General features: G+C 37.2%; 1 non-coding gene and 1 pseudogene across 1 annotated transcript; one reads left to right on the top strand and one right to left on the bottom strand.

The window, feature by feature from the left end:
- Positions 1-11395: 11395 nt before the first annotated feature.
- Positions 11396-11529, bottom strand: LOC111722508. Its single transcript, XR_002771296.1, has one exon. It is a non-coding gene; the product is annotated as a U11 spliceosomal RNA (small nuclear RNA).
- Positions 11530-23710: 12181 nt separating this feature from the next.
- LOC100955112 lies at positions 23711-24472 on the top strand (annotated as a pseudogene).
- The last annotated feature ends 266 nt before the right edge of the window (positions 24473-24738 follow it).

Below are 24738 nucleotides of genomic sequence, written 5' to 3'. Positions count from 1 at the left end.
CCCGCCACCTTAGGTGTATGTGGCTGGCGCCTTAGCCGCTTGAGCCACAGGCGCCGAGCCGGGTGTGTAACTTTTAATCAAGTTACTTAACATCTCTACCTCAGCTTCCCTGTCTGTAAAATGGGCATCATAGTACCTGTCATATAGAATTATGGTGAGGATTAAGTGGGTAATAAGTATGAAATGCCTAGAACAGTGTCTGGTTCTCAATAGTAAGCTCCCAGTAAGTGCTGCCCATGTAATTATAATAGCAATTATTATTGTATAATAACAACAGACATTTTCAGGGAAAAATAATAACATAAATCTTAAAATGTACATATCCTTTGGCCTTGCAATCCCACTTTTTAGAGAATAATTATCCTAAATAAATAATGACATATTTGATCACAAATATGTCCACCGTCATTGTTTATATAGTGAAATACTAGAAACCATCTTTGATAACGTGGACTGATGTGTTTTCACAAGAAAGAATCTTTACAGCATATTGCTGAGTGAAAAAAAAAAAAAAAAGCACAGGGTGGTGTCTGTGGCTCAAAGGAGTAGGGCGCCGGCCTCATATGCAAGAGGTGGTGGGTTCAAACCCAGCCCTGGCCAAAAACTGCAAAAAAAAAAGGGGGGGGGGAAACCCACACAATAATTTCCAGTTTGAAAACGAACTAGACATGCTTGAAGAAAGGTCTGGTTGGAATATCAATATATTAGCAGTAACTATCCTTGAGTTGGGGGTCATTTTTATGACCTCCTGGTTTATTTACACTCATTTTTTTGTCAACAAGCCGGTATTATTTGTGTAATTTTACATAGTCATTTTAAAAAGTCAAAGCCTGCCAGTGTCTGATCTCTCTCACCTGGCAACGGGAGATGCAGCCCAGATTGTATACAAGGTACTTTACATTCCCCACAGCCATGGGGCAGAATCTCAATGAGAACATCAAGGTCTGCCTCCTGCGGGCCCCTTGCTGTGTCAGTTCCACCTATGAACTGCTGTGGATTTGCATAAATTAAATGCAGCTGGATAGCTGCCATTGTTTTGAAAAATGGAATGTGATCAGCTCAGCGGAGGGAAGGAGAGGGAAAATTTGCCTTTGTTTCTTGGCACCCTCTTGTTGTTAATGCTCATTCAAGATTGCTTTGATTGAAACTCAGTTGTGGTTTGGTCATTTCCATGGCTTTTTTTTTTTTCCTTTCCTTCTTTTTTCTTTTACAGCGGGGAAAACAATTTGTGCAGCATTTTCTTTCGTGAGAGGCACTCCTTCGGAAAGAGATGCTGTCCAGCAGGATCCCATGCCATGGGCTGTGAAGGGGCTTAAAATCACAGAATTTTCAAGTGAGAGGTGCCCCTAGGGACTGTCAGGCCAGGGCTACCCGCAGCCATCACAGTACACGCAGATCTTTTGATAAACAAAGAGCTCATGCCCCTTTTGTAGTTTCTCTGCTGGAAACAAGCTTTTGTACATTTTCCCTGTGTAATTTTTAAAATTTGTAAGTGATGAAAAAATGTGAACCCCATATTTGTAATATTAAAAGGGCTCTAGAGGTATTTAAATGAGTCTGGTTTTGATAGTCTACCTTTGAGGGGAGACTCACAAGGCTCTCACAAATAGCAAAAGTCGTAAGTCTAAGCCAAGCCTCTCTCCCCATAAATACCCCTGTCTTTCATTCAGTTAGTTATTGAGCCACTACCATGTACGACCTCATGTTTTATGCCCTCCTGCGAAAAGAGAAGCCCCACACATCTAATGAATAAGATTTTGCTTAAGTGTGAGTTGGATCCATCCATTTGTCCATCCATCCATTCCTTGAACAAACATTTACTCAGTATCCATTGTGTCTTAGGCAATGGTTTAGGTTGTATAGGAAATGGCAGTGGTGAGATAGAGTGTACGTTTTAGTGGGGAGAGAGGCAATAAATACATAAAGTCAGGCAGTGATAAGTGCTGTGAAGAAAACAAAGCTGGGTATGGGAGAGCTTCTATAGGTAGGGTGGTCAGGGAAGGCTTCTCTGAGGAGGTGACATTTGAGCAGATAGCTGAATGGAAGAGATTAGAGCATGATCAGAGATAATTCTAGGGTTGAAATGTATTATAAGAAGTTATCTAATGTCTATTTCCAGAATTTGCTGAGACTTAGGGCAGAAAGCCTCCCCTGACTTCAGCAGGAGAGAGGACTACAGTCAGACAAGCAGTGGGAACCCTTCCACAGCCCACATAAAAAAATCAAGAGACATAGCAGGAGGATCTATAGCAGAAACAAAGATAAGCAACTGAAACTCCCAGCTCTGGGGCGGCGTCCGTGGCTCAAAGGAGTAGAGTGCTGGCCCCATATGCCGGAGGTGGTGGGTTCAAACCCAGCCCTGGCCAAACAAACAAACAAACAAACCAACCTCCCAGCTCCATAGGTTCTCAGGCTCTCTTCTTCTGTGATGGATAGATCACTTGCTCCTGCGAACCTCTCTACTCATTCTCCTTACTCTCATTTTACCCAGTAGTGGGACTGAAGGATCTAGAGGAGCTCTAGGTTTCACAGATTAAAAATTTAAAACCATGAGACTATATGCTCTAAAAGCCTGCCCCAGGAGGGCACAAACCCTGGTCGTCATTTGGGGGAGGTATTAGTTAAGAGGCTAGGAGGAGTAAACCAGGAGACCATCTCTGCTTTTGGGAGCATGGGCACAAACTGCAACAGTAAGAAGAAAGGAAGAGAAACCAGGTAAACTCAGATAAGCTCCAGGCTATAGGATCATGCACTTAGACACCTGCCTTCTCTATTGCTCTTTTACTACCTGGATGTCAGATGGCTCTAACACCAAGGTGAATATGGGTCTTCTTCAAGGAGGCTTTACATATTCCCAGTCTGTTTTAGGTGAGGAACATCTATCACTGATTATGTGGGTTCCACCAGGCTCCTCTAGTATGTCTCTACCTGTCCCCCTCCTTCTCTTCTTTCTTCCACAGTTCTACATCCCCAATCCCAGAAGTGCTCTTTGTTCCCTAGGCGGGTGGGAACTACCTTTACATCCCAGACTCAGGGATGCTTTGCTCTGAATATATAAAGGAAGCTTTTGACATTTGAAAATTCTTTTCTTCCTTGATAAAATCGCACCCTTAGCCATTTTTGGTAACCTGGTAGCCCCCTTTAATAGTCTGATAGTATCTATGGACCCCTTCTCAGACATCAGATTGTAAAGAAAACCAATTATATTGAAATGCAGTTATTAAAATATAAAACAAATTCATAATAGAATATTATCTGTGCTTTATTCATGCTTTAAATAAGATATAGCAATATAATTTGAAAGAAAAATGTCTCATTTCTATTGATGACAAAGTCGCCACTATGGTGGTTTATTGTCTACATTCGTTATAAACACAAATGCAAAACTTCAGTGAGAAATTAGTGAAAATTAAGATGAACTTTGTACCTTTGGGTACTTTAACTTTGGATTCCATATATTAAAAAAACAACTCATCTATAGAGTAAAAAAGCAAAACCTAATCTGACAGACAAAGCTAAGCAATGACTTGTTGTTTACTCACCCCACCACTCCCTGAAAAGTAGAAACCTACAGTTTCCATGAAACCCAGGTCCTCACAACTTCTGGAATGAAAGATACATCAGTATTATGGCTTAAAAATGATTATGGCCAGTATATTATTTATTGGCACTGCTTTTCCTTCATATGTCTCCTGCATTAAACCATAAGCCCCTTGAGAGCAGGGACTGGTTTTAGTCACCTTAGGACCTAGCTTGCCACATGGCAGCCATTCAGTCTGTTCAACAAGTGAATGATCACATGACCCAGCTTTGCCTACAAATCTGCAAGGCCTGACAGCCTGTTAAGCCATTCGCCTTTCAGCTCCTCTTCATGGTCCAGTTGTTGCAAGCTCCCCGTCAAAGACCTGGCCACTCATCTCAGCTCCAGCGCACTCCAACTCTCAACTGTTAGCCCCTCTTCCCCTCAATGCACGCGCACACACACACATCACATCACAGGAGAACAAATCATGTAATGAACAACAACTGTCACAAATCTCTAGCACTGACTATTCATCTAATACATGACTAATATTCCTCCTATGCTCCAGGCTTTGGATGTAGAGCTGGGATACGGAGGCCAGTAAGCCATACGTGGTTCACGATTCTACATCTTGGTTCTTACAATCAAGGGTAGCGCCCTTTGAATTGTGTTCTTCACGCCCTTTGGTTCATGGAGAGTTCAAAGAGGCTAGTCAGTAAAGGGAGGCAAAACTGTTAGATGTCTAGGTTATCTCTTCTCTTTTGTACAGACTTTTTGCCTATTTTATTTCTTGAGTTTCATTTTTAGAAAATGTTTCATAACTGAGAAATGTTTAAAACCCCCTGGCCTACTGGAAGACCCTGGCAATGACGGTGGTTCTAAGTTCGACCTCTCATAACCACTTTCTTGGAATGGCACAGGAAAAGCTTATGTGGTCAAGATTTAGTCCCAACAATGAAAAGTTTCTTTTATCCTTAAAATCTTCTGGGAAGGATATTTTAGAGGACAAGAGTCCCTGTCCCCTTGAATGTCTGGGCATCAGCATCTTTTGGCCCTTGATGGACAGAAGGGAAAGGGATAAAGGAAGAGTAGATGTGTGATCTCTGTCCCTAGTTGTGGCCCTCAGCCACAGGACCTACAGGAAAGAGATGTGGATCTTGAAGAGACTGGAATTTCCCTGAGTGGTTATGCCACAGATGCCAAACTGATGCCTTCTCCCTGGCACCCTGCTCCCCTTCTCTGCCTTTATAAGTGAGATGCCAGAGAGAATCAGGAATGTAACCTCTCCAAGGCCAAAATGTGGTTAATTCCATTGATGGCTGCAAATCAAGACCAGAATTTTTAATACAGAATGGTGCCCTTTTTTTAGACTACCTTGTTTAAATGGGGAGTGCAAATTGCATTAGAAAAAATATATAGGGCCTATGGAGACTGTGTCTGGAAACAGATGAGGCATGTGGTGGGAACACATTTTCCCCAAGAGTTGCCTTCTCCAGGATTGCATTACTTTGTTTGCTCTTAAAGGCAGATGTGGGAGGAAAAAAATTGAATTTCATTTGATAAGCCATCATCTTTCTTCCACTGCTACATCACCCCAAGCCTTGATAAGGGTCAGATAGTGGATTACGGCCCAGTCTGAATGGTGAGGGATAAGATGAGTGAGGATGTAATAGAGGTGAGGGCTAGTGGCTTGAGTGTAGTGTGAGAGGAATCAATATCTTGCTTGTTCATTCATTCATTCATTTTACTATTTCCTGAGCATCAGCTCAGGACATTTTGTGAGATCTTGGAAATACAGGGACACAGACATAGTCTTTGCCTTCATGGAACAAGGACAAGTTACTGCATTTGTGTAAGTTTTAGTTTTCTCATTTATAAAATCAGGATAATATGACCATCTTCCTCATGGGGTTGTTATGAGGACAGAGTGAGTTAAAGAACAAGTATGTTCAACTGGATTATTCTGCAATCCTATATTAAAAACAGATTTTTCTCTACTCACTTACATGCTTAAAGCTTATAAATGTTCCAGGCAAAGACATGAGTATTAGGAAATGATGTGGGACAGGTCCAGAGATTGCTACTATGGCCATGGAGTCTATCTATAGGAATTTGTTTCTAGACTTCAACCTGTGAATTTGATCAGATTGTGGCCAGGAATTTATTTCTTCCGTTTGTTAAGGGTCCTTAATTTTATAACTCCAGTTGCTTTCTGCATTGATGAAATTCCCGCCCAGTTAGTGGTTTGTTTCCTAATTGACTTTGTTCCTCAGGGACATCATGTCTATACAGAAACTCAAGTCCTGGCTCCACTCAGAGGCTGTAATATTAGTGGTACTGGTCCTAAGAATAGGGATCCTCTAACCCTAAGGCCTGCCTTAGACTGAGTCAGCCCAGCAAGCCTCTTTCCTTCAGCGTCCCTTTTTTTCTTGAGTATACATTAGGGAACACCCTGAAAGTGGGCTTAGGTGAGTCCCTTCCTTTGATGGCTTATTTCTATCCTACAGAAGAACACTTGAGTACATTCTGTGATTAATTCTAAAGCTGGCAGTAATCTTTATAAATACACAGAGGTATCTTTCTGGTAGCAAAACACTGAGCTGGAATGAACTATCCATATTTTAAATGTGTCTGATTTTTATGTTTGAAGATGGCTGAAATTGTTGTCTTTGTGGAATTCATGCATTAATACATTAAATACACTATAGAATTATACCATAAGCTCCTGTGGAATCATAGCCTTCAGTATAATTTTAGAACCTATTTAAAATACACTTTGGGCTAAGGTTGAAGAACAATATCCGTCACTTTGGTAGGAAACTCAACCTAAGTACTATAGCGTGGTGGTTAAGAGCACAGGCACAGAGTACTGGCTGGGTTCAAATCCCATCTTGGCCACTACTGAGCTGTGTGAACTTCAACAGTTCATTTAAACTCTCCAAGCCTCCATGTATTGCCTCTAGATTGGGGTAGTTATAATAACTACCTTATCAGGTTGTTGTAAGTCATAAATGAAGAGGGCTGGCACATAATAAGTATGGTTGACTGTAGAATTATTTACCTATATTCTGTGCCCCTTCATGCAGCCAGCCTGCCTGCCTGCCTGCCTGCCTTCTTTCTTTTCTCTCTCTCTCTCTTTCTTTCTTTTTCTTTCCTTTTTTTTTGTTGAGACAGTCTCATTCTGTCACCCTGGGTAGAGTGCCATAGTGTCATAGCTCATATCAACCTCAAACTCCTGGACTCAAGCAATACTCCTACTGTAGTATTCCAAGTAGCTGGGACAACAGGTGCCTGCCACCATGCCTGGTTGATTTTTCTACTTTTCATAGAGATATGGTCTCATCTTCTTCAGGCTGGTTTTGGACTCTTGAGATCAAGTGATCCACCCACCTCAGCCACCCAGAGTGGTAAGACCACAGGTGTGAACCACTACACCTGGCCCCTCTTATGGAAGGGTTACATATCTTTCTGCCTTACTGAATGCAGGCTTGGTCATGTGACTTGGTTCGACCAATGAAATATGAGCAAAAATTAACCTGTGTTGTATTCAGGCAGAGGGTTTAGGAGTCAGTATGTGGTTTTCATATTCCTTTTTTCCTCTACTAGGTAAGTACCATGTTCCAGATAGAGGTAGATCTATTAGCCTGCATCTGGGAGGGGAGATAGTATAGAACAGAGGCTCAACCAAGCCATGAGAGACATATAGCATGAATGAGAAGCAAATCTTTGTGGTTCACAACAGAGATTTTGGATGTATTTGTTACTGCAACACAATCTCACTGACCCCAATCAATATAAGATATAGTAAATAAATATTAACTCTTATTTATTAAGGATAAATCTTCTTTCTACATAAAATCCAAATGCATCATGCTAGTACAAATTTTAGTAATCCAACTGGCTGCTTTATCTCCACTAATGTTTTTCAAACCTGTACAATGTTGAAACCCCTTTTCAAATAAAGTTCAACACAGGACCTTACTACATAAATAGATAAAATCAATAGTTTGCTAATCAAATTTATTTAATAACCCAAATACATATTTACTTATAAAATTAATAAATGTGACTGTTTCAATAAGCATAAATATTTCAAATTGTGAGTTACAGTTTATCCATTTCTTTCTTAATTTGTTTTAGTTACAATATTTGGTAAGAATATTCTAGTCCCCTATGTTGAGTGCTTGCAAATGGTGATGGTTTTGATTCCCTCATTTAATAACATACCGTGGAATTATGGCATATTCTTGGATTAAACTGAATGACAAATGAAATTTCAGTTCTGCACAAAAATGAACCTACTGAACATCACAAATTAATGTCCTTGTTGGTCTTCAATGTGTTAAAATTCGGCATCTGTAACATTTTTGAGTGTTTACATTGTTTTTAGTTTCATTTTCTTTAGTTAAAAATTTTAAGTTGTTTATAAATATTTCCAAATAATATACAAAGGGGTTTTTGAGCCCCGAGGCCATTTATTTAGTGTGCTTGGAAGGAAACAAAAATATTTACAACATCAATGTTTTCCAAACATCATTCATTGGCATACAACCTTCACTATTTTTGCTACATCCAAAAACCACCTATCCTATTATTCTCTTAATATTTTTCATCAAATTACTTATTTAACAAAGTAGTCTCTCAAGAGACCCATTGTACAACATGGTGATTAAAGTTAATAACAATGCATTATATATTTCAAAATTGCTGAGAGTAGATTTTAAGTGTTCTCATCACAAAAATAAGTATGTGATCATATGCTAATTAGCTTGATTTAGCCATTCTATATTATATATCAAAACATCATGTTACAAATATAAATATATACAATGTTTGTCACATAAAAGTGTAGTTTAATCCTAAGCCTATTATTTCTGAAATAATGGGCTTGATATAACATTATAGTTGTATTTTTTTTCTAATACATATTAAAATAAATAAATATATCTAAAAAACCTAAAATGAGTTCATCCACCAGCTTCTATTTTGTAATTGCTATTTACCATAATACAAAGAAATCTGTTTGACTGTGTTGTTTTATATGACTATGTGATAATTTTTAAAAATTCTGTATTTTCCTAATCTAATTAGCACCCTGATTTAGTATCACATGGAAAACAGCCTAACATTATTATATTTTATTCATATTTTTCCATACAAAGCACTAGAGTGTGTAGGGGGAGACAGATTTTATGATTGGAATTGGGCATGAGAGTTATTAATGTAACTCAGGACTCGCAACTAAGCTTCAGGCTACATTCCTAAAGGGAGTTCACAGAGAAATTATGTAGTAGCAGTAAAGGATTTAATCTAAGAAAGTACATGTGTCTGTAAGAATTTAAACTATAGTTTTGTTAGACTAGCAAGAAAGCAGGATTGCCATTGGGAGAGTCACACTGGTTGCTTGGGTGCTTAAAGATGGTGAGTGGCATCAGAGACTCTTGAGATAACGGATGTAATGAATACTGAGTAGCAAAAAGGTAGAAAGTACTTCCCTTATAACTTGACTTAAATGATAATATCCACTGATGTTTCAAAATTATTTTTCTGCTTCTGGAAGATGCAAACAATTGACAGTCTCTAAGGAAAACTCTATAAAAGAGGGCAAATGTGAATAGTGAGGAAGAGAAAATCTTTAGGAAATATTCTGAGGGAAAAAGGCCAGTGCATGTTAATGTCCAAACTGTCAAGTTTCTTTTTTTTTTTTTTAATAACAGACCCTAAAGTAAAGAATATTTATGAAACACATGAAACGGAATTCAAAATAACAATCTTATGGAAAGTCAAACAAACAATATAAGAGAAGTCATACAGTCAATGAAATGAGGAAACAATTTATGATATGAATAAGAAATTCAACAGAGAGCGATATCTTAAAAAAGGAACCAAACAGAAACCTTGTAAGTGAAGGACTCAAGAATGAAGTTATATATAATTGAGAGCTTCAACAGCAGACTAGATCAAGCAGAAGAAAGAGGAAAGAGTTTCTGACCTTGAAGGAAAGTCTATCAAAATAACTCAGTTGCGGGTGGGGGGAGAGAGAAAGAAAAACACTTAAAAAAGCCTACAGGACTTATGGGATACCACTAAGTAAACAAATATTTTCAGTGTAAAAATAGAAAAGAAGGAAAGAGAGAGAAAAGCACAGAATACCTATTTAATAAAACAATAGTTGAAAGCTTCTCAAGTATGAAGAAGAAATATAGATATTCAGATTCAGAAAGCTTAAATTCCTCAACTAGATTTAACTCAAAAAGGTTTTCTTGGAGGCACGTTATAATCAAACTTTCAAAGAATTTTTTGTCTATAGTTCAGACAGTTAAAGTCTGTAAAAGAAAAGTGCCAAATCCTATATAAGGTAATCTCCATTAGACTATCAGCAGATTTCTCAGCAGAAATTTTGCAAGCCAGGAGAGAAAGGGATAATATATCCAAAGTGCTGGGTGGAGGAAAAAAAAAAACTGTCTTCCACAAATATTCTATTCGGCAAAACTATCTTTCAGACATGAATAAATAAATAAATAACTTCCCATACAAAGCAAGGCTGAGGAAATTATTACCACTAGATCTGCCTTACAAGTAATACTTAAGTTTCTTACTGACTTAAAGCATGAGTCCTCTTCAGTAAAGACACATAAACATAGGATGTTCTTTTCTCCAGCTTTACAACAGCAGCAACAGCAGGAAACACTTGGAGAACAACTTGGAAATTCAATGGTTGGCTAGTTATTTGGCTACCTATGCCTTTGCACTGTAAAACAGCCTGGGTTTGATTCCACCACAGACAGTCTCATGCCACATCTGATACTTGATGAAATGACATTGCAACATGATTGTCATAGACAACTTAAACCTCCCTCCATCACTGACGCATGAAGATCCATAAGGCAAGAAGAGTTTGTGGCCAAACAAGAGTATTTTGCTTTGACTCACAGAGATCAAGATGCTGAACTGAGAATCAAGAGCAAAGGTAATCTTGACCTGTCTCTTCAGCTTCTCCTGGCTTGGTCATTTGGTTTAGGTAAAAAAGAAATGTTTCTTCCAAGCCATGAGCATTATATATTCTTCCATCCGTTAACATTCTCTGCCACTTCATTACTCAGTGTTTCATAGTTCTATCTGTAGACATTCTTCAGATCCTTTGTTAAATATATTCCAAGGTATTTAATTTTCTTTGGTGCTACTGTGAAGGGTAGCATATATCTTTGAATTGCTTCTCACTTGACTGTTGTTGGCATATGTGAAGGCTACTTATTTGTGTACATTGATTTTATATTCTGAGAAAAAGGATACTGAATTTTGTCAAATGTTTTTTTCTGCATATATTGAGAGGATCATATGGGCTTTGTTTTTACTTATGTAGTGAATTTTGTTTATAGACTTGTGTATACTGAACCAGCCTTGCATCCCTGGCATGAAGCCCACCTGGTAATGATGTATTACTTTTTGATATATCGCTGAATTCTGGTTGATGAAGGTTTTTAAAGAATTTTTGCATCAATATTCATTAATGATATTGGTCTGAAGTTTTATTGTTTTGTTATTTCCTTTCCCATTTAAGTATCAGGGTGATAGTTGCTTCATAGAAGGAGTTGGGGAGAATTCTTTCTTTCTCAGTGTTTTGGAATAGATTCTGCAATGTAGGTAGAAACTCTTCTTAGAAGTTTTTGTAGAATTCTTGTGTGAAATCATCTAGCCTGGGACTTTTAAAAAAAGTTTTTTTGGTATTGTTGTTTCAATTTCAGTGCTTTTTAGTTTGTTCAAGAGCTCTATTTCTTCTTGGTTGAGTCTAGGGAGGTACCATGATTCTAGGAAGTTGTCCATTTCCTCCACATTTTCAAATTCCTGGGCATAGAGTTTTTTTCCCCCTCCACAGGTGCCAGGATCAATGATCACCAGCTGCCCAGGTACCAAAAAATTATGCTTCTGAAATCTCTTGATGCTGATTCCACACAAAGAGCAGTTGAGTTGCCCCATGTGCGCCAATCATGACAGAAGCCCATTTTTTTTGTCATAGAGATTTTTGTAGTATTCAGTGATGATCTTTTGTATCTCTGGTATCTTTTGTTATTTACCCTGTTTTTTTTCTGATTGAGCTTATTAGAACCCTTGCTTTTCTGTTTTTGGTTAATCTGACCAAAAGTTTATCAATTTTATTTATCTTTTCAAGGAACCAACTTTTTGTTTCATTAATTTTCTGAATGGCTTTTTTGTTCTCTGTTCCATTTAGTTGTGATCTAATTTTGGTTATTTCTTTTCCGCTTGGTTTGTGATTGAATAGCTCTTCCTTTTCCAGTTCCTTGAGATGAGTCATTGGATTGTTGACTTGCACTTATTCCGATTTCTGAATGTGGGCATTTAGTGTGATACATTTCCCTCTTAGGACTGCTTTTGTGGTATCCCATATATTTTGATAGCTTGTACCTTCATTATCATTTTGTTCAAGGAATCTAATGATTTCCTTTTTTATTTTCTATTTGACCCAGCTATCTTTCAGCCATAGGCTATTTAGTTTACATGGCATTGTGATGGAGTGATTCTGTTGGTTACTGAGTTCCACTTTTATTCTGTTGGTCTGTAAAGGTACAAGGAATAATTTCTATGTATTTTAAATTTGTTGAGTCATGATTTGTGTTCTAGGATATGATCAGTCTTAGAGAATGATCCATGAGCTGATGAGAAAGATGTATATTCAGTAGTATTATGGTGAAATGTTCTGTATATATCTGTTAAGCCCATTTGTTCTAGAGTGGTGTTTAAACCCATAATTTCTTTGTTTTGTTATTGCTTGGAAGATTTGTCCAGTTCTATCAGTGGGGTGTTGAAGTGGCCTGCTATTATGGTGTTGTTAGTTATCATACTGTTCAGACCAAGTAGGGTTGGTTTTATAAATCTGGGAGTGATTATGTGGGGTGCATCAATATTTAGGACTGAAATATATTCCTGCTAGATCTTACTCTGGCAAAGGAAGACCTTTCCCCAGCCCTCTGGAGAGCCAATGCCTGGTGTCTGTGCCTGGCAACTCCCAGTGACTCTTGTTTCCCCCCTTGCAACTTGGAGAGAGATAGAGGCCTAGAACCAGGTGACCGGCACTGGAAACATACAGGACCTAGAAAACCTTCCCCAGCCATGGTGACAGCTGCTTTTTATGTAGTCCAAAGCCAGGACTCTGGGGATGGGAGGGGAATGATTGTGACTTCTCTGAACTTATTTGTGTGGGTGTCGCTTGTGCTGCCTGAGCAAGTTCAATTGGAACTCTTAGTCAGAACTGTCTGAGGACTCTTGTTTTCCACCTGTTGCTGGCTGAGTCAGTAGGTTCCTCGCATATTTGAGTTTGTTTGCAGTGTCGGGGGGAGTTTGGTACAATTAGCGGCTGGGACAGTGGGTATCTCCATGGATTCTCCTCCTCCAGCTTTCTCCAGAAGGGGAGGGGCCACAGGTGTTCAAATCTTTGTGCAATAGAGGCTACAGCAAAATACTGCACCTCCTTTAAACTGGGTGGAGAATAGGCTGACACCAGGACAGAATCAGGTTGTGCTATCTAAGCAAGCCATCCCTCAGAGACTCTCACTGCAGCCCTGAAGGGGTGTTTCACAAGGCTTTATAGAAAGCATCAAAAGCATAAGCTCCACCTCATTGGCAAAGGAAATATACTATTATAACCATATAATAACTATATACTAGTTAGTAACTATATACTAACTATATAACTATACTATTAATTATAATAACTATAAACTATTATAACTATATATTATCTGGAAATTCAGATAGTATATAGTTTCAGAACTCCAATATGACTCAATCCAAACAAAACATCTCCTAGACCAGTGGTTCTCAACCTTCCTAATGCCGTGATGTATTTTCATTGTTAAAAGGGGTCACGACCCACAGGTTGAGAACCACTGTCCTAGACACATTTGTAATTAACTTTGCCAAAGTCAACATGAAGGAGAAAATACTGCAAACAGCCAGATGTAAGAAAAGTCTTACCCACAAAGGGAAACATATCAGAATGACCACAGATATTTCAGCTGAAATTGTTCATGCTGGAAGAGGATGGTCATATGCCTTTGACTTTCTTTAACAAACTAATTTTTCATCCCAGGATCCTATATCCTGCTAAACTGAATTTAATTTGTGATGGAGAAATCTAATATTTTATTGGCATCCAAATGCTGAGGAAATTTGCCAAAACTAGACCAGCTCAACAGGAAGTACTAAGACCTAGTCTTCATAATGACCAGGATGATGGTCCATCACCAAAGTAAATACACTCAATAATTGAAGAATAAAGCCTAGCTTCCACAATGGTGCAAGGGATAAAAATAAGCTTTGGACCTCTGAAAAAAGAAATAACCAAAACTCCACCATACCTATCAAGTTTCTCAATAAATGCAGATGGCTTGAATTCCCCTCTAAAGTGGCATAGACTAGGTGACTGGATACAAAAACTCAAGCCCAACATTTGCTGTCTCCAAGAAACACATCAAACCTCTAAGAATAAAACAGAGTAAAGGAATGGAAAACAATGATCTAGGCAAATTGAAATCAGAAAAAAAGCAGAGGTTACAATCTTATTTGCAGAGATAATTGTATTTTAACCAACAAAAGTAAGAAAGGCAAGTATGGGTACTACATGTTGGTCAAGGGAAGCATACAACATGAAGAGATTTCAATTGTTAACATTTATGCACCCAACCTAAACACTCCTCTATACATGAAAAAAGATCTAAGTGTTATGAACAGTATGATATCTTCCTGCATGATAATAGTTGGAGATTTTTATACCCTTTTGACAGTACTAGACAGATACTCTAAGAGGAAACTAAACAAAGAAATGACCTGAACATGATCCTAGAACAAATGGATTTAACAGACATACAGAACATCTCATCCTAACAAAACTAAATACACATTCTTCTCATCAGCCCAAGGATCATGCTCCAAAACTGATCACAACTTAGGTGATCAATCTAAGGTGTTCTAATCTAACATCAACAAATTAAAAAGAATGGGCATTATTCCTAATATGTTCTCAGACACTCATGGAATAAAAGTTGAACTTGAAAACAGAAATCTTCATAACCACTAAAGTCATAGAAACTAAATAACCTTATGCTGAACAACAAATTGGTGCAAGATGATATTAAGAAGGAAATCATTAGATTTCTTGAACAAAAAAATATTGAAGCAACAAGCTATCAAAATCTGTGAGATACTGCAAAGGCAGTCCTAAGAGAGACATTTATAGCAGTAGATGCCTTCATTAAGAAAACAGAAAAAAAGCAAATCAACAACTAATGGGCCATCTCAAGCAACTGGAAGAGTAAGAATAATCCAACCCCAAACCCAGCAGAAGAAAAGAAATAACCAAACTTTGAGCAGAATTAAATGAAATTGAGAACATAAGAATCATTCAAAATATTAGTGAAACAAAACGTCAGTTTTCTTTGAAAAGATTAATATAATTGTTAAACTTTTAGCCAGATTAACTAGAAACAAAAACTAAGATCTCTAATAACTTCAATCAGAAATGGAAAAAGAGAAATAACAATAGATACCACAGAAATACAAAAGATCCTTAGTGATTACTACAAAAAACCCTATGCCCAGAAATTTGAGAATGTACAGGAAATGGACCAGTACTGGAAACACATTACCTTGCTAAACTCAACCAGAAAGAATTAGAAATTTTAAATAGACCTATATAAATCACTGAAATTGCATTACCAATATAAAATCTTCCAGAAAAGAAAAGCCATGATTCAGATGGTTTTACAATCAGAATTCTACCAAAGCTTCTAGTACCTATATTGCATAACCTATTCGAAAACATAGAGAAGGAAGGAATCCTCCCCAGTATGTTCTATGAAGCAAATATAACCCTGATTCCAAAACCAGAAAAGGACCCAACAAGAAAAGAATGCCAATATCATTAATGAATATAATGCAAACATATTCAATAAGGTCATAGCAAACAGAATACAGCAAAACATTAAAAAATTATACATCATGATAAAGTTTTTTTACCCCAAGAATGTGAGGTTGATTTAACATACATCAATTTATAAATGTAATTCACCACATAAATAAAGTGAAAAAGGCCATATAATTCTCTCAATTGATGCAAATAAGGTTTTTTACAATATTCAGCATCCTTTTTAGACAAGAACACTTAAGAAAGTAGGCTTAGGTAGGACATTTCTTAAACTGATGGAGTTCATCTACAACAAACCTACAGCCAATATCATATTGAATGGATTAAAACTGAAAGCATTCCACTTCAGAACTGGAACTAGACAAGAATTTCTACTATTGCCACCACCATTCAACACAGTGCTGGAGGTCCTAACCTTTGCACTCAGGCAAAAGGAGATCAAGTGGTATTCAAGGAGGTAAATGACCTCCTTTGCAGATGACATGATCTTATGCCTGGAAAACCACAGAGACTTGACTGAAATGCTCTTAGAAGTGATCGAGAAGGCTTGGCGCCTGTGGCTCAAGTGGCTAAGGTGCCAGCCACATGCACCCAAGGTGTCGGGTTTGAATCTAGCTCAGGCCTGCCAAACAACAATGATGGCTGCAACCAAAAAATAGCTGGGTGTTGTGGTGGTGCCTGTGGTCCCAGCTACTTGGGAGACTGAGGCAGGAGACTTGCTTGAGTCCAGGAGTTGGAGGTTGCTGTGACCTGCGATGCCATGGCACTCTACCCAAGGGGACAACTTGAGGCTCCTGTCTCAAAAAAAAAAAGAAGTGATCAAGAAATAATGTAGCATTACAGGATAAAAGTCAATGCCCACAAATCAGTAGTCTTAATATATACCAATAACAGTCAAGTTAAGAGTAAAATCAAAGACTCCATACCCATTATAGTAGGTTCAAAGAAGATGAAATATCTGGGAATATATCCAACTAAGGATGTGAAGGATCTCTGCAAAGAGAACTATGAAACTCTGTGAAAAGAAATATCAAAAGACATTAACAAATGGAAGAACATCTGAGGTTTATCTTACAAGGGTACAAGTGAATCTTTCTAAGAGTAGAATGTGAATGTTTTAAAATAATAACTAAGAAAATGACATGAGGGCTATGTTAACCAGTTTGATGGAAGTGTTTCGGATTGTGTGTGAAAACCCCACACTGTACCCCAGAAGTGTATTTATGTACATAGTTACCATTCAATAAAAAAAAAAAAGGAAGAACATACCATGCTCATGGCTTGGAAGAATATTAAAATGTCCATAATACCCAAAAGATCTAAAGATTAAATGGAATCCCCATGAAAGCCCCAACATCACACTTCGAAGAACATGAAAAAATAGTACTTCATTTCATTCGAAACCAGAAAAAAAACTTGAATAGCCAATAAAATTCTTAGAAATAAAAACAAATATGGAGGCATCATGTTACCACACTTCAGGTTGTACTACAAGTCTATAATGATAATAATAAAAAGCATGGTACTGGCACAAAAATAGTGATATAGACCTATGGGATAGAATAGAGAACCTAGAGATGAACCCAGTCACTTATTATCATCTGATCTTTGATCAAACAAAAACATGCACTAGGAAAAAGAATCTCTATTTAATAAATGGTGCTGGGAGAACGAGTTAGCCACGTGTAGAAAACTGAACTTGCACCACCAAACACCATTGACAAAATTGTCTCTAGATAAAAGATTTAAATTTCAGACACAAAACAATAAAAATTCTAGAATAAAGTATAGGGAAAGCACTTGACAAAATTGACCTGGGAAAAGATTTTATAAAGAAAACCCTCTTGGCAATTGGAGCAACATCATAAATAAATAGATGGGACATGATTAAGCTGAAAAGATTCTCCGCAGCTAAGGGTACCACAACTAAAGCAGACAGCCTTCATAATGAAAGAAGATATTTGCATGCTATGAATCTGACAAAAGGCTGATAGTTGGAATCTACAGGGAACTCAAATTAATCAACAAGAAAAAAAACAAATGACCCCATTTATAAATGGGCAAGAGACTTGAACAGAAACTTCTCTGAAGATGACAGATGAATGCCCACAAACACATACGTCATCTCTAATTATCAGAGAAATGTGAATCAAAACCACTTTGAGATGTTGCCTAACTCCAGAGAGATTAGCCTACATTACAAAGTCCTAAATCTGCAGATGCTGGCATGGATGTGGAGAGAAGTGAACACTTATACATTGCTGCTGGGATTATAAACTAATACAACCTTTATGGAAAAAAGTATGAGGAATTCTCAAATAACTAAATGTCGACCTTCCATTTGATCCACAGCTCCATTTCTGGGTTTCTACCCAGAAAAACAAAAATCATTTTTCCATAAGGACATTTGCACTATAATATATATTGCAGCTCAATTCACAATTGCCAAGTTGTGGAAGCAACCTAAATGCCCATAAATGCATAAATGGATTAACAAACTGTGGCATATGTATACCATGGTGTACAATTCTGCCATAAGAAAAAGTGAAGGGGGGCTGTGGAGGAAGATGGCAGAGTAGAGATGTCTTGATGGCTATTCATGGTGAGATAAGAGAAAGTGGATGTCAGACACCTCTGGCTGGGGGAATCTGCACAGAAACATCACTACTTCAGGGGCACTGTGAAGCAACAGAAGAATTTAGGAACCAACAAGGATGTTTGGAGCTGAGGAAAGCTGATGCAGAAAGCAGGTGCTTGGTATGGGCAGAGAACAGCCAGTTGGCCAGCTCTTCTGTGGAGGGCTGGAGATGGGAAAGGGTTATCCTGTAGTATTTTGATTTTGGACTGGGCTGCTCACTGCAGCAGCAAGTAGACTTGAACAGCATCCAGTGGCTGGGGTTTGATGGAGTGGTTCTCTCATCGGTTTGGTGGCTGGTGGGGTACCACTATTGTGGGAAGACGATGTGTGTGGGAAGAACAATCTGTGGGGTTCTAGTGCACAGCTGGCTCTGGTGTGCCTGCTGAGCTTGAGCGGCCATCCTTTGAGTGAGCTGAATGGCTCCCAAAACACTGGGAGGGCTGCTTTGTTGTCAGGGGACGGTGACTGATGACAGGCCTCCTGGGAAGTCTGGAGAAAGCTTTGGGACCTCAGGACTAAATGGAGATGAAGGGAACAGGCACAGATTGAGGGCAAAGAAGTCAGGAAGACAAAATCCGGTATCTTTTGCACCTAGAGAGTGGCTGCTGACTCCAATCATATACAGAAGATACGACGACTGTTCTTCATCTCCTAACACCATAACGCCATCTAGTGTTCAGGCAATATATATACATATATAAATACACACACAAACATACACCCACATACATATATATTGTTACATTTTTTGCTTCTTTAAAATTTTTTCCATGGGTTTTCCTTTTCTTTTTTCTCTTTTGTTGTTGTTTTTCTTGTTTAGTTTTTTTTTTTATTTGGTTGTATTTTTATTGTTTCACTTTTATTTTTTGCAATAGCAAGGGCTCCTCCATTTTTGGTACAGTTTTTAATCCCCTTCTATTCTTTCTTTTTTATTTCTTTCCCATATCCCGTTTTTGGTAGAAATTTTTCTACTTTTTCATTTTCCCACACAGATTTCTCATACAACAGCTAAGATATTCCTTTTTTCCCCCTACACAATTACATTTTTAATTTTTATAATATATAGTTAATATTTTTTTCATTTTTTTCTCTTCTCCAAGGGCTGGAGGTCACAGCATTTGTCTGGCTGGGAGGTTACAGCATTAGTCTGTCTCAAGGAGGTCACAAGCTCATAGTCTTGGTAATCCTTCTATCTTTGGCCTCTGGAAGAAGGTATTGTTATGTCCCTACTGTTACATACTGCTGATTTCTTTCCATATTTGGCATAGGGTAGGTCTTTCTTTTTCCAAGGCTGGTAATGAGATCCTGAATTTTAAGGATCCACCCAGCCTGACCCTCTAAATCCTAGAGCTGTGGATGTGGTTTGAGCAGCCTGCTGAACATCACCATTTCTCCTGTAGCTCTCTTTCTCTGTTACTGTCCTATGTCTCTCCTTTTTTTCAATTCTTTCCTTTATCTCTCCTTCCTTTTTATCTCTTTTTATTTTTCTTTTCTTTGTCTTTTCTCACTCTTTCCCCTTATCTCCCTTTGACCTTATACAAAAAGGACACTTCAACACCTAAGCTCTGAGACAAAGTAATTTAAAGTGAGGCATATAGTGAGAAATAAAAAGTAGGGGAATGAAAGGAATAAAGGAATAAGAAGAAAACACACATGTGGAGGAACCAACAGAAAAATTCTGTAAACATGAAGAAATAGAACAGAGCTACTCCCCCAAGGGATTATGAGGTAGCTACTACAGAGGATTCCACTTATAAAGAATTAATGGAAATGAAAGTAGGGGAATTTAAAATATGAATGACAAAACCAATAAAGGGAATTGATGAAAAAGTAGAAAATAGAACAAAAAAATGGATGAAAGATATGAAGAATATAGAAAGAATATGGCAGAGATTAAGGACATAATGGAGTCAATCAGAGAATTTAAAGATGCATTAGAAAGTATCAATAACAGATTATACCATGGAGAAGAAAGATCCTCAGAGCTAGAGGATAAAGCTCTAGAGTTAACACAGGCAGTTAAAGAGGCAGAAAAGGAGAGAGAGAGAATGGAGGATATATTTTCAGAGAATTATGGGATTTTATGAAGTGTCTGAACATATAAATTATATGTATTCCTGAAGGGGAAGAAGAACATTTCAAAGGGATGGAAGCCCTACTGGAGCATATCACAAATGAAAATTTCCTAAGTTTCATTAAAGATTCTGAAACACTCATTTAGAGGAATATTGAACCCCAGGTCATCTCAACACAATTTGAAGAATCTCCAAAACACATTGTAAAAAGACTATCCAAAGTCAAGACAACATAGAAAATTCTGCAAGCAGCCAGGAGTACAAGTCAATTCACCTGTATGGGAAGATCCATCAGGGTGGAAGCGGACTTCTCAGTGAAACTTTTCAAGCCTGAAGTGAATCATCATCTACCTTTAACATTCTTAAACAAAATAATTATCAGCCAAGGATACTATATCCTGCTACACTAAGCATCAAAATAGATGGAATAATAAAATCTTTTATTAACATGCAAATACTGAGGAAATTTACCACAACACGACTTGCTCTGCAGAAAATACTTAGACTTATTCTTCACATTGACCATAATAGACCACCAAAAAAGTAAACAACTAAAAAACAAAGAAAAATGCCCAGTTTCCACAATGGCACAAAGGACAAAATTAAGCAATGGATATTTACAAAATAAGATGAATAGAACTCAGCCAAACTTATCAATTCTCTCAATAAATGTGGCACATTCAATAAAAAAGGATAAGCCATCCATATGCTGTCTCCAGGAAACACATGTAACCTTCAAGGACAAAACAAGACTCAGGGTAAAGAGATAGAAACCAATAGGCAACTGGAAATCAGAACAAAGGAGGGGTTGCAATCTTATTTTCAGATATAAGTGGCTTGGAATCAACTAAAGTTAAGAAAGACAAAGATGGTCATTTAATTTTGGCTAAGGAAAAAGGCAACAAGAGGACATTTTAGTTCTAAATATTTGTGCACTACACTTAAATTCTCCTAGATTTGTGAAACATATCTTAATTGGTCTGAGAAATATGATGTCCTGTAACATCATAATAGCTGGGGACTTGAACACCCCTCTGGTTGAACTGGAAAAATCATCTAAACAGAAACTAAATGAAGATACAAGGGACTTAAATGCAATCCTAGAACAAATGGGCTGAATAGACATACACAGAATACACCATCACAAAGCTAAAGAATATATGTTACTCTCATCAGTGCATGGAACATACTCCAAAATAGTTCATATACTAGGTCACAAATCAAACCTCAACCAAATTAACAGAATTGAAATTATACCTTGTATCTTCTCAAACTACAAGACAATAAAGGTGGAACTCAATTTCAATAAAATTTTTCAGCCCCCACAAAAGTATGGATACTAAACAACCTTATGCTGAATGACATTTGGGTCAAGGAAGAGATAAAAGAGGAAATTATTAAATTCTTCAAACATAACAATGATGAAGCTACAAGTTAACAAAACCTGTGGGATTCTGCAAAAACAATCCTAAGAGGGAAAATTATCACATTATGTACTTACATCCAAAAAACAGAAAAAGAACACATCAGCAATCTAATGAATCATCTTAAGTAAATAGAAAAGGAAGAGCAATACAATCCTAAACCCAGCAGAAGAAAATAAGTAACCAAATTAAATCAGAAATAAACAAAATTGAAAATAAAAAAATCATTTGGAAAATCAATGAAACAAAAAGATGGTTCTTTGAAAAGATAAATAAAATCAATAAACTTCTGACAAGATTAACTAGAAACACAAAACTAAAATCTGTAATTATCTCAAGCAGAATGAAAAAGAGAAAATAACAGCAGATACTACTGAGATAAAAGGGATTATCCCTGACAACTACAAGAAAATCTATGCCTAGAAATTTGACAATGTGGACGAAAGGGACCAATAGCTGGAATCATACCATCTTCCTACACTTAACCCAGAAGAAATAGATCTCTTGAACTGACGAATATCAAGCACCAAAATTGCAGAAAGAATTAAAAATCTTCCAATAAGAAAAGCCCTGGACCAGATAGCTTCACATTAGAATTCTATCACACCTTCAAATATGAACTTGTATGCTGCAGAACCTATTCTAAAACATCAAGAAGAAACACATTGTATGAAGCAAACATCCCCCTGATACCAAAACCAGGAAAGGACCTAACTAAAAAGGAGAACTGCAGACCAATTTCATTAAGGAATATTGATGAAAAAAATACTCAATAAAATCTTAGGCAATGGAATATATATATATATATATATATATATCATTAAGCAGGCTTTATCCCAGGGATGCAATGGTGGTTTAACATACACAAATCTATAAATGTAATTCACCATATTAATAAAAGCAAAACCAAAGACCATATGATTCTCTCAAAAGATGCAGAAAAATCATTTGATAAAATTCAGCATCATTTTCTAACGAGAACACTTAGAAAACAGGCATAGGTGGAACATTTCTTAAGCTGTTTGAAGCCATCTATGACAAACACACAGGTAATATGAATGGAGTAAAACAGAAAGCTTTTCCAGTAAGTACTGGAACCAGACTAGGATATCCACTATCACCAACACTATTCAACATAGCTCTAAAAGTTCTAACCAATGCAATTAAGCCAAGGAAGGATATAAAGAGGACCAAAATGGGGGCAGAAGAGGTCAAACTCGTGCTTTTTGCTGATGATATGATCTTATACTTACAAAACTCCAGAGTCTCAACCATAAGATTCCTGGAAGGGACAAGAATAACAGTATCGTCTCAGGGTATAAAATCAATGTCCACAAATAAGTAGCCTTTGTATATGTGAATAACAGCCAAGCTGAGAAGGAAATTAAGTACATAATTCCCTGAACTATAGCTTCAAATAAAATGAAATACTTAGAAATATACCTAACAAAAGAAGTGAAGAATCTTTTCAAAGAAAATTATGAAACTCTAAGTAAATAAATTAAAAAAGATATTAACAAATAGAAGAATATACCATGTTGTTGGCTGGAAAGAATCAACATTGCCAAAATGTCCATTCTACCCAAGGCAATATACAGATTCAATGCAATCATCCTTAAAATTCCAACATCATAATTTGAAGAAATATAAAAAATAGTACTTCATTCTGTATGGAAACAGAAAAAGCCCTGTATAGCCAAAGCTATTCTTAGGAATAAAAAAAAAAGCCAGAAGCATCACCCTACCAGACTTCAGGCTATATTACAAGTTCACAGTAATCAAAACAGCATGGTATTGGCAAAAAATTAGAGACACAGACATATGGAACAGACTAGAAAACTAAGAGATGAAACCAGTTTCTAGTTGCCATCTGATCTTTGATAAACCAAACAGAAACATACAGTGGGGAGAAGAATCTCTATTCAACAAATGGTGCTGAGAGAACTAGATATCTTTATGTAAAAGATTAAAACTGCACCCACACATTTCATCACTTAAAAAATTGACTCAAGGCCCTCTGCCCACCCACCAGCCTTCCAGTCAGTCCTCTCAGCATGCACTTGGCAGCCCAATGATGCTGGAGCTGCACACACTGGACTAAGGAAAAACATGAAGAACAAAATTGCTGCTGTTGTATTCTTTTTCACAAGGCTAGTTTGAAAACATGATGAGTTGAAAAAAGAGGAAGTTGAGAGGTTTGCTGAGAAATTAACTCTAATACTTCAAGAAAAATACAAAAATCACTGATATCTGAAAAAACCATCGAAAGGACAGGCTTACAGATGCATTCATGTCAATAAGTTTCAGAGAGTTGATCCTGATGTCCTGAAAGCTTGTGAGAACAGGTGCATCATCTTGTATAGTGACCTGGGCTTGCCAAAGGAGCTTACTGTCTGAGTAGACCAATGTGAGGTGTGCTGTTGGTATGGAGAGAAAAACAACGCATTAATTGTTGCCAGCTTTGAAAATGAGGATGAGAACAAGGATGAGATCTCTAAGAAAGTTATGAGGGCCTTTGATAAAGTTATCTCTGATTATCATTCAGAATCTTCTTCCTCAGATGAAGAAACAAGTAAGAAAGTGGAAGTGAAACCCAATTTGGTGACTGTAACACCAAGCACAGTGTCCCAGATTTTGGAACTGATATTCCTACCTCTTCCAATATGGCATCCATTGTCCAGAAAAAAGCCAGGAATGTATCGAGGGAATGGATATCAGAACCACTACCCTCCTCCTGTTCCATTTGGTTATCCAAATCAGGGAAGGAAGAATAAACCACACTGTCCTATTCCAGTGACATGGGTACCCTCTCCTGGAATACATTGTGACTGGAATCACTGGATTAATCATCACATGTTAGTACCTCCCTAGATTCTTTTGATTTTGTACGTATAATGTTGAGAGAAAGGTAGAATAAACCTTACTACATATTGAAAGTTAAAAGTTCATACTAATAGCAGTGAAGTTAGATGGACCAAACCATCAAACTTATTTTTATAGAAGTTACTCAGAGTAATCTTTCTTAAAAATATATATGCACTTTATATATATTGATATAGTTTGGGAAACTTCATTCAAGTTTGTCAAGTGTCTGAGTTTTTAATATTGGACTTGAGTATTTATATATTGTGCATCAA

This window comes from Otolemur garnettii, unplaced genomic scaffold, assembly GCF_000181295.1.
Source record: "Otolemur garnettii isolate 467f Iridium unplaced genomic scaffold, OtoGar3 scaffold00267, whole genome shotgun sequence".
In the NCBI taxonomy this organism is placed as follows: Eukaryota; Metazoa; Chordata; class Mammalia; order Primates; family Galagidae; genus Otolemur; species Otolemur garnettii.
This window is presented reverse-complemented; position numbering and strand designations above follow the sequence as displayed.